This window comes from Callithrix jacchus, chromosome 6, assembly GCF_049354715.1.
Source record: "Callithrix jacchus isolate 240 chromosome 6, calJac240_pri, whole genome shotgun sequence".
NCBI classification, from domain to species: Eukaryota; Metazoa; Chordata; class Mammalia; order Primates; family Cebidae; genus Callithrix; species Callithrix jacchus.
In genome coordinates, this window is record NC_133507.1 from 139890706 (window position 1) to 139899728 (window position 9023).

Genomic DNA, 9023 nt, shown 5'->3' on the forward strand with positions numbered 1-9023 from the left:
GTGATCAGAAGAACAAAAGAATAACCTGGGTCATTGCAAGGAACCAGGGCAGGGAGTGGAGTGGAAGCTTTTGCATCCTACAGTTTGGGGATCAGAATTCACCAGATTAGAAGATATTACCATCCATTGCCAGTAGGAGAGGAAACAGGAACGATCTTTCAAGAAGGCAATATTATGATATATACTTTAATGCACATAATCTCTGATCCAGGAATTATACTACTATAAATCTATCCTACAGAAATACATAACTAGGTGGACAAGTGTATGCAGGATACTCCTCACAGCATTTTTTATAAAAAGTCAAAGCTCAGAGCCAGGTGCGGTGGCACGTGCCTGTAGTCCCAGCTATTCGGGAGACTGAGGCTGGAGGATCTCTTGAGCCCAGAAGTTCTGGGCTGTAGTGCGCTATGCTGATCAGGTGTCCACACTAAGTTCGACATCAACATGGTGACCCCCTGGGAGCGAGGGACCACCAGGTTGCCTAAGGAGGGGAGAACCAGCCCAGGTCAGAAACGGAGCAGGTCAAAACTCCCGTGCGGATCAGTAGTGGCATCACACCTGTGAATAGCCACTGCTCTCCAGCCTGGGCAACATAGCGAGTCCCCGTCTCTATTAAAAAAAGAAAGAAAGAAAGAAAGAAAAAAGTCAAACCTAAATGTTCATCATTAGGGGAATTGGTTAAAACACTTTGAAGGTGCAGTCACACTATGGAATACTGTGAATGCAGTGGTTTGAAAACAATGTTTAAAACGTGCAAAGTGGGGCTGGTCATGGTGGCTTATGACTGTAATCCCAGCACTTTGGGAAGCCCAGGTGGGTTGATCACCTGAGGTCAGGAGTTCAAGACCATCCTGGTCAACATGCTGAAATCCCGTCTCTACTAAAAATACAAAAATTAGCTGGGCATGGTGGCGCATGCCTGTAGTCCCAGCTACTTGGGAGGCTGAGGCAGGAGAATTGCTTGAACCCAGAAGGCGGAGGTTGCAGTGAGCCGAGATCTCGCCATTGCACTCCAGCCTGGGTAACAAGAGCAAAACTCCATCTCATAAAAAAGAATCTTTAAAAATAATGAAGTAGGGCATAGCGTGGTGGCTCACACCTGTAATCCCAGCACTCTGGGAGGCTGAGGTGAGCAAATCACTTGAGCTCAGGAGTTCAGGATCATCCTGGCCAACATGGTGAAACCCCATCTCTACTAAAAATACAAAAATTAGCCAGGCACGGTGGTGGGTACCTGTAATCCCAGCTACTCAGGACGCTGAAACATGAGAATCACTTGAAACCAGGAGGCAAAGTTTGCAGTGAGCCGAGATCGCGTCACTGCACTCCAGCCTGGGTGACAGAGGGCGACTCTGTCTCAAAAATAAGTAAAACAAAATATAAAAATAATGAAGTAGTTCAGCTGGGCACGGGGGCTCACGCTTGTAATCCCAGCACTTTGGGAGGCCGAGTCAGTAGGATCACCTGAGGTCAGGAGTTCGAGACCAGCCTGACCAATGTGGTGAAAGCCAGTCTCTAAAAAATAATGATAATAATGAAGTCATTCTATGGATGGACACGGAAAGATCTTTAAGAAATAATGTGGAATGGAAAAGAAAGGCAGATGATTCACGAATTGCTGTTTGTTTAAATAAAGTGTTCAAAATTGCAACAACAAAAAAGAAAAAGGAAGATAGAACAGCATGTGTAGTAAATGGCTTCCCCACCTATGTAAAAAACACTATCGTGTATATGTGGGTTTGTAAATGTTCAGAAACATGACTGGGAGGGCATGCACCGAGCCATCAACAGGAGTTACAGCTGGAGAGAACTGGAGGATGGAGTAGTATTCATCATTGGTTTGTATAGTTTTGCATTTTTTCCAATTATTTGGTTGGGGCTGGATTTTTCCAAAAACAGAGGGGCTGAGGCTGATTGTGGCAGGGTCTGCCAGGCCAGCAAGGGCACAGGCCTCCTTATAGACAAGGAGGCTGGGCTTTGTGGACATGACCATTTCTATGTCTTATATTCTTTCTTGAACAATATTCATTTTTTTAACTTTATTTCCTGGAAAAGTTGCTTTTTAAAAACATCACCTTTGTCCCAAATGAGTTAAGCAATAAAGCAGCTTGTTGTTATTTGAGCAAAAAAGAACTAGGCATCACTGATGGCCATGGAACAGCATTTCTAAAATACTCCATGATTAAAATGGGCTTCTTGGCCAGGTGGTTCCTGCCTGTAATCCCTGCACTTTGGGAGGCTGAAGCAGGAGGATTGCTTGAGCTCAGGAGTTTGAGGCCAGCCTGAGCAACAGTGAGATCCTGTCTCTACAAAAAAATTTAAAAATTAGCCAGGCATGGTGACACACACATGTAGTCCTAGCTACTCAGGAGGCTGAGATGGGAGGATCATTTAAGCCCAGGAGATCGAGGCTGCAGTGAGCTGTGATCATGCTACTGCACTCCAACCTGGACAACAGAGCAAGACACTGTCTCAAAATAAAATAAAATAGGCTTCCTGTTTCAAATATAGATTTATGGGTAATCCCTGAGTGGATCAGGGTCCTGGCAGAAACCAGACAGTGCACTTGAGCTAGGCAAGGAGAGGGAGTTTTATCAAATTCAGTAAGAGTTGAATAAAGGGACCTTGAACAACAGTGTGGGAAAGTAATGTGAAATTCAGTACCCTAAGGCCAGTGACAGTGGGAATCAGTCAGTATCCCTAAGCCTAAAGCAGCAAAGTAAGAAACCATTACAGGAGCCCAAGAGGAGTGTGATGTGGGCTGCCTGACAGGTGCCAACTCCAGCGACCAGCAGGGACAGGGCTGAGCAAAGAAATGCCCTGACTTGACGTTGCTCCTGTTTAAGGTTCCTGAAGCCTCCCTTACCGGGATTCCCATTGGCTGAACGCAGTCCCGTCTCCCACTTGGGTCTCCATGGTTGAGCTCAACCCAATCTCCTACCAGTGAAACAGGAAGAGTTCCCTTATCCCCATCGCAAGGTGTGCGATGGGTCTGTCTAATTTCTTTAGTGCCCCTCTGCTCAAACCCCGAGGGGGAGAATGCAGGTCCTAGGTAGTGGAGTGTTTTTGGGCTCCGACCTCACAACAGTGTCTAAGGCAGAGTGTTTACAGCTCCCAAAGCCCCAGCGGTCATGTGTTACACTGCGCTCTTTCAGCTTTGCCATCTGCAGGTGTCTTGTGTTAATCAGTTCGATTGGACCCTCTGCCTTTTTTTTTTTTTTTTTTTTTTTTTTAGGGAAAAAGAGAAAAAGAAGGGGGAAAAAAGAAAAAGAGGGAAAAAGGAATATTACTTCATTCCTAAAATGGGTTTCAATAATGGCCGATCAATATTTTGAGTGTTTAAACTGGTTAATGCATATTTTATGTGTTTAAAATGGAGACCTCTGTTGTGTTTATTTGTTCTGGTTCTGAGTTCAAGTCCTGGATATCTTATCAATTTGTTGTCTCATTGAATCTAAATCTCATTATGTGTCTTATGTATCTGGGTGTTAAGATCTCTTATTGTTGTATTAATCCTTTTACCCTTGCATCCTTGTAGCTTTGAAATCTATTTTATTAAGTGTGAGAATTGCAACTCCTGCTTTTTATTTATTTATTTTTGCTCTCCATTTGGTTGGTGAGCTTTTTTCCATCCCCTTGTTTTGAGTCTTTGTATATCTTTAGATATATCGTTAGATTTTGTGGATAATGAATATTTTGTGTGTTTAAAATGGAGAGCCCTATTGAGTTTATTTGTTCTGGATCTTAGTTCCAGTCCCGGATATCGTTATCAATTTTCTGTCTCGTTGAATCTAAATCTCATTATGGGTCTTATGTATCTGGGTGTTAAGATCTCTTATTATTACATTAATCCTTTTATCCTTGTATCCTTGTAGCTTTGAAATCTATTTTGTCAAATGTGAAAATTGCAACTCCTGCTTATTTATTTATTTTTGCTCTCCATTTGGTTGGTACGTTTTTTTTTTTTCCAACCCTTTATTTTGAGTCTATGTATATCTTTGGATATACCGTTAGATTTTGTCTGTATCTTTTGATTGGGAGGTTTGGTCGATTTAAATTTAGGGTTGCTGCCGTTTGATATTAACTGGCTATTTTGTCCTTTCATTGATAAAAATTCTTCTTTATGTTAATGCTCTTTACTTTTTGGTGTATTTTTAGAAAGGGTCATACTGGTTGTTCCTTTCTGTGTATAGTGCTTCTTTTAGAAGTTCTTGTAAAGCAGGCCTGGTGGTAATAAAATCTCTGAGTACTTGCTTGTTCCTAAAAAATTTTATTTTTCCTTCAAATGTAAAGCTTAAATTGGCAGGATATGAAATTCTGGGCTGAAAGTTCTGTTGATTAAGTATATTGAATATTGGCCCCCACTCTCTTCTAGCTTGTAGGGTTTCCGTTGAGAGATCTGCTGTAAGCCTAATAGGCTTACCTTTATGGGTAACTTGATCTTTCTCTCTGGCTGCCCTTAATATTTTCTCCTTCGTTTCGATCTTGGTGAATCTGACGATTATGTGCCTTGGGGTTGGTCTTCTTGAGGAATATCTTTGTGGTGTTCTCTGTATTGCCTGGGGTTGAATAGTGTCCTGCTTTGCTAAATTAGGAAAATTTTCCTGGATAATGTCCTGGAGAGTATTTTCCAGCTTGAATTCATTCTCTCCGTCACATTCAGGTACACCAATCAAGCGTATATTAGGTCTTTTCACATAGTCCCATATTGCTTGGAGACTTTGCTCATTCCTTTTTATCCTTTTTTCTCTATTCTTGTCTTGTTGTGTTGTTTCATTAAGTTGATCTTCGACCTCTGATACCCTTTCTTCTGCTTGATCCATTCGGCTGTTTAAGCTTGTACATGTTTCACTAAGTTCTCGTGTTGTATTTTTCAACTCCATAAGTTCATTTGTATTCCTCTCTATATTGTCTATTCTTTTCAACATTTCATCTAATCTTTTTTCCAAGTTCTTAGTTTCTTTACATTGGGTTAGAACAAGTTCCTTTAACTCCCAGAAGTTTCTTATCATCCACCTTTTAAAGCCTACTTCAGATAATGGAACACAGTCCTTTTCCATCAGGGCTTGTTCCGTTACTGATGAGTCCTTTTCCATCAGGGCTTGTTCTGTTGCTGATGGGTTCTGATTTTGAGTATACTCGGCCTTCTTAGGCTGTTTTTTTCCCTTCATTGTAGGAAATTAGGAAATGTAAAAATTTCCTAATTTAGCAAAGGGAATGGACAGAGGGTCCATTCCCTTCATCTGCAATGGACCCTCTGCCTTATAGCAACGACAGAGGGCTTTCCGTATCCCAGGTTCTTGCCCCAGTGTACCAGAAAAATCAGATCACATGTGGGCTTGGAGGATGGGCACAAGTCTTTATTGAGTGGTGGAGGTAGGTGTCAGCGAGGTGGATGGGGAGCAAGAAGGAGGGTGGAGTGGGAAGGTGGTCTTCCCCTGGAGTCAGGCTGCCCAGCGGCTGTGTTGTCCCACCGTCAGAGGCCTGCTGGTGTCTGCTTGCGTGTATTTGTGTGTTGTTCTTCTCCTCTTGACATCCAGCCACTTGTGTGTGTGTACCCACTAAGGTCTCTCAGGTTTTATATGGGCACAGGATGGTGGGGGGGCTGGTGGGCCAGAGTGGTCTTGGAAAATACAACATTTGGGTGTGAAAACAGGAATGCCTCTCCTCATTTAGGTCCATAGGCACAGGCCCAAGGGTGAAGCCCTCACCAGGCACCCCGCTCTTCTCTACCCAACACTTCCCTGCCCCACTCTGGTATCACCAGGATGCCCATTGGCTGAGCTCAGAAACTGGAGGACAAAGGAGTACCCTGAGACAGTCCATATAGGTCAGCATCCCAGGGCACAGAACACAGTAGGCACCAGCTCTATCAAATCTGTATGGCTGAGGGCGGATCCTGGGAATCTGGAGTCCCAGTGACTCTGATCATGACTCAAGTTTAAAACTCACCAACCCAGAAGCAATAGCAGCAGAGCTATTCAAACTGAAGATGACAAATCCCTCTTGGAATTACAATTGTTTGCGAGGGTGATTTTTTTTTTTTTTTTTTTTTTTTTTTTTTTTTTGTGGTGGTGGGGAGGGACATGGAGTTTTGCTCTTGCCTGGCTGGAGTGCAGTGGCACGATCTCAGCTTGCTGCAACCTCCACCTCCCAGGTTCAAGTGATTCTCCTGCCTCAGCCTCCCAAGTAGCTGGATTACAGGCACCCACTATTACCCCCAGCTAATTTTTTGTATTTTTAGTAGAGACAGGATTCCACCATGTTGGCCAGGCTGGTCTCAAACTCCTGACCTCAGGTGATCTACCCACCTCAGCCACCCAAAGTGCCGGGATTACAGGTGTGAGCCACTGCACCCAGAGATTATTTCCCTAACAGGCATACACCCGACTTCCTCCCTCTCTCTTTCTCTCCATGTACACTTCCAGTCCCCAAGACCCCCAATTCCTGCTGACCCCTAGCCCAAAAGAAGGTGGTCTTGCACTAAAGCCTCTTATGGTCATTCCATCTGCCCAAGGTGGAGCAGCTATGGTTGCTAAGAGGGAAAGTGGGGAGGAGCAGAGATCATGGCCCCAACTCAAGGCCCCTCCCCTAAGGACAGCTTCAGAGCTGTGAACGAAGGAGCACCTTCCCGGAGAAGACAAACACACCACTGATTTCTCAACAGGACCTTGCAAGGTCTGATGTCAGACGTGTTCCCTGCTCATAAACAGCAGAGCCAGCTTCCCATCAACACTGGCTCTGGGCCAAGCAGACCCAGAGACAGGGCTAAAGTCCTGGTTCCCATGAGGTGATCTCTCCAGTGGTTTTTCTCTATTCTGCTACAGTCGTGATTCCAGCTGGCATTTCTAGAGGACTTCCTTAGAAGTCCAGCAGCATGCTAAAGGATTGGCTATGCTGGACTGCACGGCTAGCTATGGCACTTTGAATACCTCTGCTTCCCCATGCCTAACTCCATGCTTGCCCAACAGTCCAACCCAATTGCCAAAAATGCATAAGCAAGGCTGCCAGGGAGCTTCTGCAAGGCTCAGGAGCCTCAATGTCATAGTAGTTCCCAGAGGCCAGGGTCAGGGGTGCCCAGAAACCCTCTGTTTATGGAAAGATTCTGCTCATTTATTTTAGAACATATACACAGAAGAATATGTGTATTCATATCATTCATTCCATACTCTCCACTTACCACTCATCACTTGTGTGAGTGGTGGCCCTGAACTGCTTTACCTAAATCTACACTGTCTGGGTGGAAGGAATCTTGAAGATCCACTTCTGAACTGACCTCCCCTTTTGACAGGTGAGTGACTGGAGGCCCGGAGCAGGTGGGCTTCGCAAGAGGTCTCAAACTACAAGTGACAGGAGCAGCACTGAATCCTAATCTCCAGATTCCCCATTCATTGCCCTCTTCACTACCGGGAAGCCACTCTCAAGTCACAGAAAATGATTCTTATGGGACTGGTGGCAGGACTCATAAGATTGTGCCCATGACCTTTCTCTTCCAGTAACTGTAGATAAAGATTCAGGGAAAAAGAAGACCCAGGAATAGAGACACAGAGGACAGTCCTAAAGCCTCTCCTCCACTTACTCATTATTTTCCTGTCAGTCACGCAAGTCAAGTAAACATGTGGAGCTTGTTTCTAGTAAACATTGGCATGATGACAGCTTCTTGTAAGAGCTTTTAATGCCAAGGTGCCTTGTACTCAAACAGAGAATTGTTTCTTTTGTTTACCCAAAAACATAAACATTAAAGAAGTGTTAAAAGAAAAACTCTTTTAAAGGAGAGAGAACTGAAATAACAACCATTAACCAATAAGTGTTGGAAGAAAGGTGCCAAACTGTGTCTTGAGGGGGTGGAGCAGAGTGGTTAAGCGTGTAGGCTCTGGGGCGAGAATGCTGAACGCACATCCCAACTCTAGTTACTTAAACGTTTGTGCTTCGATTTCCTCCTGTGTAAAATGGGCTCATTATAGAACCAGTCTTATAAGGTAGTTTTAAGGATTAGATTAGTTAGGAAATACATATATAAAGCACTTAGCCCAGGGCCTAGAACGTGGTGAGTTCTCAATAAATGTTAGCTATTAATCTTTATTTAAATCTTTAATTTTGTTTCAAGTTCACAGATAAAATAATTTGGGCTAAATTTCGTGAATAGAAATTTTTATATGACGTTCAAACAAGATTCTAGCTATAGTATTAATACGAAATATAACCATCATCAACTAGCCTGTCATATAAAGGTAGTGACTTTTTTTTTTAAGACATAACCTCACTATGTTGTCCAGGCTGGAGTGCCGTGTCACAAACACTGCAACCTCCACCTCCCAAGCTCAACCAGTTCTCCTGCCTCAGCCTCCCCAGTACCTGGGATTACAGGCTCCCACCACCACGCCAGGCTAATTGTTGTATTTTTAGTAGAGACAGGGTTTCACCATGTTGGCCAGGCTGGTCTTGAACTCCTGACCTCAGGTGATCTGCCCACCTCACCCTCCCAAAGTGCTGGGATTGCAGGCATGAGCCACTGCACCCGGCCAAAAGTAGTGACATTTTAAAATCCATTCTAGCAAGGCACAGTGGCTCACACCTATAATCCCAGCACTTTGGAAGGCTGAAGTAGGAGGATCACTTGAGCCCAGTAGTTTGAGACCAGCCTGGGAAACACGGGGAGACCCCATCTCTATTTAAAAAAATTTTTTTTTAATTGTAAAAATTAGCCAGGCATGATGGTGCACACCTGTGATCCCAACTACTCAGGAGTCTGAGAAGGGAGGATTCCTTGAGCCCAGGAGGTAGAGGCTGCAGTAAGCGATGATCACATCCCTGCACTCCAGCCTGGGCCTCAGAACAAGCCTGTCTCAATAAATAAATTAATTAATTAATAAAATCTGTTCTAAGCCAGGCCTATTCTACTTTTAGCCATTCATTTATTTACACCACCTAATAAGTCAGATTGGGCAATTTTAATCTAGGAAGCCACAGATAACCCTGTAGTATTACAGAAAATGAATCCTAAGTTACGTAGCTTCCTG